Raw genomic sequence first — 9,944 nt, 5'->3', positions numbered from 1 at the left:
TCACAACAATAAGCACTCTACCAAAAATGCCAAGAAGGACAAGGTAAATGCTGGGCCATTTTCAGTTGTACGTCTGTCAGGACACCCTCATTTGTGATTCAGCATGCTCTCCAGCCTTTTCCCTGTTTTGTGTGTTGTGTGATATGTCTGCCTGTTTCTATTTGCCAAATGCACAGCCTTAACCCAAGAGTCTACAGGCTTCTCTCTTTTCAGCCTGTCACCTTTTCCTGGTAAGTTTAGTAGCCAAAGGAACTTAGAGATTGAGGACACTTTGGCTTTTCCCATGTGTTCTGGAAATACACCAGGAAGATACACTGCACTCCATACTAAAGTCTCTAGGTTTGTTGACTCCTACCATACTGCCTCTCTGTGGGATCAGTGTTGTTATTTTCCTCTTTCTGGTCATGCGATGATGTATTAACGCTATCTGTTAATTGGAAATGTGAAAAGACGCCCCTCTATTTTTATATTGTGTGCCTTGTACAATTTAGAGTGGTCTTAGACAAAGTCACTGTCATAACTCACCACCTTCACATCTTCATTGGTAAATGAGCTGTTTAGAATCCTTCAAGCTGTATCTTAGGTAAAAATATTCAGAACACAAAATCCTTCAGTTGTGTTCATACAAGCAAGTTCTAATGTGTCTCCAATCAGTGTTAGAGCTGATACCATCACTCATGACACATCCCTGGGAATTGATACCAAAATCAAAACACATTCACATTATTTCGGTTACATAAATTTCTTCCTCTTTTTTCCCATATGATGTATTCCTCTGTGTCTTGTAGTGTGCTCAAAATCAATTCCTTATGAATTCGGATAAACACATTTGGGCTTAGTAGACATTGACAAGTAATATTTTTGTCACAGCGAACACTTTCTCACTTCCCCTGCAAGACTCCAGGCATCCCGAACTCTCCAGTGGCCTCTTAGGCCTCTGACAGCACTTCCAGAGATGGGGAAGACCCCTTTATCAGGGAGGGAAGCAGAGGGGGCAAAGTGAGGGGCTGACAGGCAGAACTTTTTCCCAGTAGTAGCTGTGGCTTTTTTGTGCAGATAATGAGCTGTTTATTTGCACTCAGTTGTGTGTGTGTGTGTGTGTGTGTGTGTGTTTATTCTTGAAGATGCCAAAAACAGAGCTTCTACAGTGGAGGGATGCAGGGTGATCCTGGACATAGACGTCGGCCTTCTGGAATATGCTACTTCATTCATTTGGAGTTACTTCTTTTAATCCTCTAAGATGGGATCACTTTGTTCTACATTCTCAGACATTGGCAGGGACATGTGGTGACAGTAGTTTAACCTCCTGCATTTATTTGCCTAGGCTGTAGGTGGTACCCAGTGGGAGGGATAGAGTTGTCAGGTAGTGATGCTGCTCTCTTGGATCATAGTGGCAGAGAAGATGCCATATGCTGACATGTACTTCTCTGGGTTTCAGCTACTTTTGGTATTGGTTCTCTTGTCTGGCATATGAATGTAGCTGTCACTTCTGTACTGCAGGGCAGTGTGGATCCGTGGGGACTTCCTCCCTTAACTGGAATATTCTGCACACCCTACCCTAGAGGCCACCCTATGGGCTCCTGGGCACATCTACCTCCTGAACCTTGGTGGCCCTGGGGACCACCCTAGTACCACCTTTACCACCTGGTAAATGTGCTGTCTGGAATCCCTTCAGATGTGCCCTGGGTATAAATATCTGAAGTATAAGAGATGAGATATTTGTCCTAGAAAACATGCATTGGAACATGAGTGGTGAAGAGAGAAAATCCGTACAATTACCTGCATTGTAATTCCCCACTGTGTCCTTCATTTGTGTTCACCTGAGTACGTTGTCTTGTGTCCTGTGTCACGGTTACAGGTGAAACATGGAAATGTACAGCAGAAACGAAAGTGTATTTGTGTTAATTCTGTTATTTAGAACTTCAGCTCATTTTTCCAGAGGACACGATTACCCTGCAAATTGTACCGTACTTAAACTGAGAAGTACCACTGAATTAAAATAAATTACCTAAGCCTAACTAAAATGAATAGGTAACATGTTTCTCTAAAACATGCTTTTCCAGGTTCTCTGCATGACCTCAGGATCCCCATCACCCCATGTGTCTCTGTGCCCATGGATAGCACTTCCAGAGAGGAGAAGACCCCATTGTCAGGAGAGAAGCAGATCGGGCACAGGAGGGGGCTTAGAGGAAGAGCTTTGAGCCCTGAGGGCTATGATTCCATGTGTGGACACTGGCCTTGTCATTCCTTCTTATTTTGTAGTTCTTCACATACAAATAAGCAGCCTCTGTGGTGGAGGGGGATAAGGGGTGGTGGTTGATCCTGGACTTAGATGCCTTCATATCAGGAATATGCTATTTTCTTAATTTACTCCATATTCACTCCATGAATTCTCTAGGACAAGAGCCCTTGCTGTTCTACATTTGCAGACATGTGGGGACACTGGTTTCTTCCCATAGCCTCTGTTCCCCATCCCCAAAGCTCTCAGCGGAACCCAAAGTATGGGTAGAGTTCTTTTGATGCTGATGTTGCCCACTTGGAACCCAGTTGTGGGGAAGCTAGTAGGAGATGAGCACGACTTCTTTAGGTTTTTGCTTTTTGCCAGTGTTGGTGCTTGGTTCTGTCCTATGAACACAGCTTTCATTTCTGTTCCACAGGCCATTATGTATGCAAGAGGGCCTGGTCCTTTCCTAGGTTCGCCTTGCAGGCTGTACCCCATGGATGGCCCTTCATCACCAGCTCTTACCCCTCCTCCACCAGCTCCTCCACATACTCAATTTGGTAAGACGACCTGAACGGGTTGAGTGACTGATAAAGTGTATTCATCTTCTTCATGATTGACTTTGTGGGAATGATGTCGAGATGGTTGTGAGTGTTGGCAATCCAACTGCGACCTGCTTGAGGACGCTGTAGCATATCTCAAGTTTCTCAGGACATACATACAGTGGGCAGTGTCATTTCCCTGTAATGCGGTGAGCTATACATTTCTCTTGTCAAAATGAAAGAGGATTTTTTACACAAAAACAGACATATCAGCAGTACTGGTGCGTATTTTACAGACACAATGTTGTGGGTTCTGTGACAGATGAGACACACCCTTAACTTTAGGTGCTTCAGGTGTCCTGAGTGAAATGGGGCACATGCATTATATGACACAGTACTTGTGGTCACCATAATGGAAGCAGCAGTGAAGGAATGGGGGAAACTTGAATCACACAGGAATAGAAGGAAAGTTGTGGACGGCAATCAGAGTTTGAAGAGGTGCAGAGGGGAGGGTGTTGGGGTGAATAGGATGGATTTGGAGGCCTTTCATGACAGGGCCCACAGCCTAGGCAGGGAGCATGAGGATATATGTAAGGAACTGCTTCATGGGTTCAAGCACAGTGTACAATTTAGTCATCATCTCTGGAATGTCAAGGTTACCACAGTGCACCCAGTTCATAATCTAAAAAAAGGATTGTTGTTTCCCTTGGTTTTCTGAAGGGTCTGCACATGTATGAAAGAATGTCCTGGAGATTTGGGAATTTAAACTTGGTCTTAGGAAATGCTTGTCTGCTTAAGTTTGTGTATCTCAGTGATACTACATGTGAAGACAGGTTGTTGATCAGCTGAGCGGCTTCCTTGGCCTTCAGCCTGAGTCAGACTCTTGGTGGGGAATCCAGGGTTGAGGAGGAGCCACCCCTGCTGAACTCCAGTCACCACACCCCTGCATCTGCTGTCACTACCCTGCCTGTGGCTTTGAATCTCCGGAACTTCCCTCACAATTTCCTGAGGCTTTGCCTGTGTTCCTGCTGTCTCAGCCCTAATACCCACTCTCAGTGGGGCCATCTCAGAGCCTCAGGTTTGTAATCTGAGAAATAGGGACAATGTTGGTTTCTGAGATCAGTATGATGAACAGGGGATATGCAATAAGGAATTTGTAAAATGTATGGGATGAATGGGCACTCACCCTTCTCAGGGTGGAAATGAATGTATCTGCACACAGAAGATCATCAACAGATGTTCATTCAATTTCATGCAACTAAGAGTATAATGCCTGAGGCTGAGAGATTGGCAATCACTATTTTGGCAATCACAATTTCAAAAGATACGGCAAGGACTCCAGTGTTTTTTCTATGAAAATTCAGGTCCTACTTTACAAAGAAGAAAAAGATAACTATGATACTGTGTACATTCAGGGATCTATATCTAAGATTTGAAGACAGTCATCTTCCCTTGTAGGTAGACACACAGATGCGGCCACACAATTAAGTGTTCATCCAAGGCCACAGATATATTGTTGAAGACAAAATGCATAGAGGACAACAGAAGATCCCATTGCAATAACCCACAATCTCTTTGCCTTACAGGAGAATTTGAAGTTTGAAGAGGACCCTGAACTGTGACAAATGGGCTGGGTGATGTAATATATTTAGAAAAGTTGTCTGATATGCGTATTTGACTAAATTCTTTCCCTGACCAATCCTGTCCCCTCTATTTTGTCTTTCCTCATTTCCCCTGATAAACCCATCACAGTTCTGACTCTGTCAGTATCTGCTTCCAGGAGGACCTATGGTCATTCTATTTTGATGTACACAGTGTGACTCCTATATACATGGTCACAAACCGGTAGAATCTACAGTAATAGGGGCAGAAGATAAGTCCCTATTTGAATTGTATTGACTGCACATGTCCCCCTGGTTCCTTCTGGGGTGGTGGACACAACCTTCCTCTAGATCTTGTGATGGTGGTGCTCACTCCTCAATAGGTACTCGCAAGCACACAGCGCCTGCTAGTCACAGTGGTGTGTGGTGATCAGCAGGGCAGCTATCAGTCCCCAGGAAGTGGCTAATTCCTGATTGCAAGAAATGGATGAGGGGTCAGCAGTGTCTCTGGTAGAACAGTGAAGAAACCCTGCATTAATCCAGATGTTGTGGACTCTTCCCACCTACCAGCTACCTCACAATAGCACCAACCCAGGTGGGAGCTGAGGTAGACTCATGGTGGTAGTTTTTGGGGTGAGACTTTGATGTCCCATATTCCTCCCAGTGTTTTCTTTTTTTTCCCTTAATTTTTTGCAATGTTTGTTTATTTTTTGAGCGGGAGAGAGAGAGAGACAGAACACAAGCAAGAGAGGGGCAGGGAGAGAGAGAGGGAGACACAGAATCCCAAGCAGTCTCCAGCCTCTGAGCTGTCAGCCTAGAACCTGACAAGAGGTTCAAACTTACAACCCATGAGATCACGACCTGAGCCGAAGTCAGACGCTTAACTGACTGAGCCACCCAGGCGCACCTCTTCCCACTATCCTTAGTGAGGGATGGGCAGGGCAGAGGTCGATGACATGATACCCTCTCCTCCCTCACCACCAAGGCAGGATTGGTTGTAAGCATCTGGCTCTTTCCAGGTCCTCAAAGGCCATGCATTCTGTCCCCGAGCCCCTGATGCCTGCAGGGCCCTCCTTCCTCCCCGTTTGTGGAGGCAACCAGCCCTCCAGCAACTTTGAGGTCATGGCTGGGCCACCAAGGGCTCAAGGTCTGGCTATCCACATGCTTCCCAGGAGTAGCTTGGAACAGCAATGCTGCAGGAAAGGTCAGCATGAGCAGCTTCTGTAAACAGGATTCTCATCCACTGCGATCAGGGCCTAGGCTAAAACATGACAGGAGAGAGGGGGACATGGGACATGTGGTGCCCTGCCTCCTGGACAGGGCTGCACAGAGTAGAAGGCCAAGGGCCTGGGGAGAGGCAGACAAAGAGACAGGCAGGGAGAGAGACACTGAGTCACTGATGGGGGAATTGGGCATGTCCAAGAGAGTGAGAGGAAGAAACAGGGGGAGACAGGAGGAGAGAGAAGCAGAGGCAAAGAGGAGGCAAGGAGGAAAGGATGGAGCTGGTTACAGTGTGTGGAGGGGGCAATGGGCCATGCAGGAGGGGCTCTGTGAAGATGCTCTTAGTGTTGGAGGCAGAAAGGGTAGGAAACCTGGGCATGACAGTTCCCTGAGTGCAAAGCTCCAACCTCACTGGGGCAAGCTCTGTAGAGGCCATTGCCCCTGGGAAGATGGGTCCCCCTCATTTTGTCTGGCGTGTGGGGGCCCAGTCTCAGGATCAGTCATGGAGAGAGATGGCTTGAGGCAGAGTGTGCAGCTCATTAGCAGGTAAAGTCCAGAGTGTGCCCCTTGGGGAGGTAACCATCATCCTCCACCACTGCCCTCAGTCCCTGCTCCATTCCCCCATGCTTGAGCACGACCTTCCTTATGTTCCAAAACCAGGCGTCAGGCATTGTGCTGCCCCCAGAGCCAGCAGTCTGGAACTTGCAATGATGGATTATTGATCTCAACCAAAAGTATTTGAGAATAAGGTCCATATTCTCCTTCTGGAACTAGTTATGTGCAACATGATAGTGCATTGTTATTCTTACATCTACTGCTGATCTCTGGATTCTGGATTGTAAGTGAGCAGTTTAAAACACCATAGCCTTCTCTTACATGAAAGGAGAAACCTGTCTTCACCCAGCCTTCCTCTAATTGTGAAGACATGGCAATTATTTTTTAAATTTTTTTTTTCATTTATTTAATCTCAAGAGACAGAGAGAACACAAGTGGGGAGGGGCAGAGAGAGAGGTGACAGAATCCAAAGCAGGCTCCAGGCTCCGAGCTGTCAGCACAGAGCCTGATGCGGGGCTTGAACCCACAAACTGTGAGATTCTGACCCGAGCTGAAGTCGGACGCTTAACCAACTGAGCCACCCAGGTGCCCCAAGACATGGCAATTATTATTTGAAGGCACAATTATCTACCTATGAGTCTGATGGAAATTATTTCACCCATCTTCATCCCTAAAGCACTTTTCATTGAAAATATTACCCATATACAGGCATGTGTAGCTTCCTTTAGATGTGCATTCTGGGCTTGTCACATTTGTGTCATCAAACACATTATTGACAACGTGAAAATAAGCTCTCAACATCAAGATGGTGACATTGGAGAATGTGGTATAAATGGAATTTCATATGTTCTCAATTAGAAAGAATTTTTTAATGGTGAAGGAAAAATTTAAAGTATTGTCCAATTTTATTGAAATGTAGTAGACACACCATGTTGTATTAGTTTCAGGCATATATAATAGTGATTCCGTGTGTATACGTTATGCTCTCCAGATACCTATACAAGTGTAGGTATCATGTGAAAACATGCAACACTTTCTTACAGGATTGACTATATTCCATAGGCTGTACCTGGTATCCCAATGACGTATTCATTCCATAGCTGAAAGCCTGTATGTCTTTCTCAAGGGTGTCAATTTTTTATTCAACCCAAGTATTTTCGTGGTAAACACCACTGCCAGTGGTTCATTCAGCATGTGTCAATTTGTCGTCTGTATTTCTGGGAATGCTGCTTAAAGCATTACAAATGATATCATGACATCAATAAATTCGGTTTCGTTCTTCAGTCAGTAAAAAGGAGAAGGAAAAGATTTCTTTGTGTCCCAGGCCCTTCACTAAGACCCTTCCCAATCTGGAGAACAGGCTTCACTGGACCAGCTGCACTCTCAGTACTTCCAGCTGAGCAGCCATGGCCTTGAGCATTGCAGGAATTCCCACGGAGGCCGGCAGGGGGCGCGCGCGCACCACGCCCAGGGAGGGGCCGGGCGTCTGCGTGCGCAGTGATGGCCAGAGATGGCGCCCCTTAGGCTTTTCTGATTCAGGGCGCCTCAGAGCTGGAAAGGCTTCCTTGCTTCTGAGGACCCAGTGCCTCTGAGTGTGGGCAAAGAGCCAGAGCTGCATGTCCAGCAGGTTCCGCCCCTGGGGTTGGGGGGGGGGGGGGTGGGGTGCAGGGGTGCTGGGCAGCTTCCCCAGAAAGGCCAGATGGTCAGTGAGTGGCACAGTCCCTTACATTTTCTGGGCTGTTCCGTGGCTTATTCCTCATTTCCCCTGCCGCTTTGTGAACAAGATGTATTTCACTCAAGGATCCAAGGATTCAGGGGGTCCCGCCACGCCGCGTCAGAAAGGCTGGGGTTGGCTTGTGTCAGGTTCAGGCTTGTTTGGGGGAGAAATCCTGACACAAATTCGGAGGAACAGGAGCCGCATTCAGTTGGGAAGTGAAGACGCCAAATGTTGACTCTCAGGACCTTCTAGAAGAATGAGCTGGGACCCACTCTCCCAGTCCTGCCGCAACCAGAGCCCGAGGTAAAAACACAATGTGCCCTCCACATCATACATGCTTTTATTAACTTTCAGTGGGGATTTTTTCCCAAGAATGTTCTCGTCGTTGAAAACAACTGAAAACCTGACAGGTACGTTGTGCCAGGAACCTCCCGTTATTCGAATGTTCAATATTATTCCTGCAACAGAATTCCTTACAGTTATCCTTTCTTGCCTTTGTTGGAAGGAATCTCCTCAATAATACCTTCAAAACATACTCGTTACCTTATCTCCTTTTTAGTTGAGATTTGGCATGTTTTCTAATTTCTCATGAACTCGTGAACATCCGAAATACTTTTAAATTGATTGCAGATTTTACTAAAAGCTCATTCATGGGATCCCTCTGTGACTGCTGCTGGTCAAAGGACATACCAAGGCCACTTCTCAGTGTGGGTAGGACTGTAGCAAGCAAACATTGTGAATCAATTTTAGAAGAAAAAGCCTTGGGGCGCCTGGGTGGCGCAGTCGGTTGAGCGTCCGACTTCAGCCAGGTCACGATCTCGCGGTCCTTGAGTTCGAGCCCCGCGTCAGGCTCTGGGCTGATGGCTCGGAGCCTGGAGCCTGTTTCCGATTCTGTGTCTCCCTCTCTCTCTGCCCCTCCCCCATTCATGCTCTGTCTCTCTCTGTCCCAAAAATAAAAATAAAAAAACGTTGAAAAAAAAAATAAAAAGCCTCATGGTATTCTGTCTTTATGAAACTTGATGCTCAGATCCCCTGTTCGATACATTTCCACTGTTTTTTAATTTTTCTTTTTTGCTCATTTTCTCATTCAGAGATTCGTAGACCTGCCCGAGTTTTACATTCACCACACATACTTTCAAGGCTCCTTTCTGTCACTGTAAGAGAGAAGACAGACCTGACGCACATGCAAGTTTCTGTAACTTCGAGATTTGTTGTGTAGGTCTCTGTTAACTTTTCCCACCCAGTTGAAAATATCATTCCATCTTGAGTGGTTCCATAAAAAATGTAGTCTATGTGCACCAGTATGATTTCATTTCGTTATACTGGATTTCTTCATTGGATATTTTATGTATGTGTATACATTAGATGGTTTAGTCCTGAGAAAATCCCACACGTAGTTGAATTTGAAAGAAAAATGTATATCCTATACAGAAAATTAGAAGATTTGCATATTAAATTCATAAATGTAGAATTTTTGCAAGTGAAATTAGGGTTATTTTCTAAGAAAGATACAAGGGGAGAATAACCATTTTTGGGGGAAAAGAATGGGGTGTAGTTTTCACATGTCTGCAGGAGTTACTCAATTACATATGTGTTTATGAGCAATTTTATGACAGTGTCCCATTTTTCCAATTCATTAATGATTTCATAAGCTACGTATATCACTTTTCATTCCAAGATTATAAAATTAAAACTTTTATCTTCTGTTGCTATGAGAGTATTTCCATTTTGTATTAATTTTTAAAATTCAAGTGTAATTAACATTGAGTTATGTTTGCTTCACGGTGTACAGTATAATGATTTAACACTTCTCCTATGACTCCATGCTCCTCACCATGGGTGTATTCTTCATCTCCTTCCCCTATTTCACCCACCCCCCACCCACCTGCCCTCTGGCAAGCACCATTTCCTCTCTAAATTTAAGAGTCTGTTTTTGGTTTTTTGTTTTTTTGTTTTTTGTTTTTTTGGTCTTCTTTTCTCCATTTTCTTTGTTTCTTTGTTTTGTTTCCCAAATTCCACATAAAGTGATGTCATATGGTGTTTTTCTTTCAGCGCACAGCCTCATGGGGGGCTTGAACTCCTGAACT

General features: G+C 45.2%; 1 long non-coding RNA gene across 1 annotated transcript; it reads left to right on the top strand.

Moving 5' to 3' along the window:
* The first annotated feature begins 2,067 nt into the window (after window positions 1–2,067).
* LOC131493085 (uncharacterized) lies at window positions 2,068–4,520 on the top strand. The gene is made up of 2 exons (XR_009252452.1): window positions 2,068–2,781; window positions 4,350–4,520. It is a non-coding gene; the product is annotated as an uncharacterized LOC131493085 (long non-coding RNA).
* Window positions 4,521–9,944: the final 5,424 nt, after the last annotated feature.

Source organism: Neofelis nebulosa, chromosome 2, assembly GCF_028018385.1.
Source record: "Neofelis nebulosa isolate mNeoNeb1 chromosome 2, mNeoNeb1.pri, whole genome shotgun sequence".
NCBI classification, from domain to species: Eukaryota; Metazoa; Chordata; class Mammalia; order Carnivora; family Felidae; genus Neofelis; species Neofelis nebulosa.
This window is presented reverse-complemented; position numbering and strand designations above follow the sequence as displayed.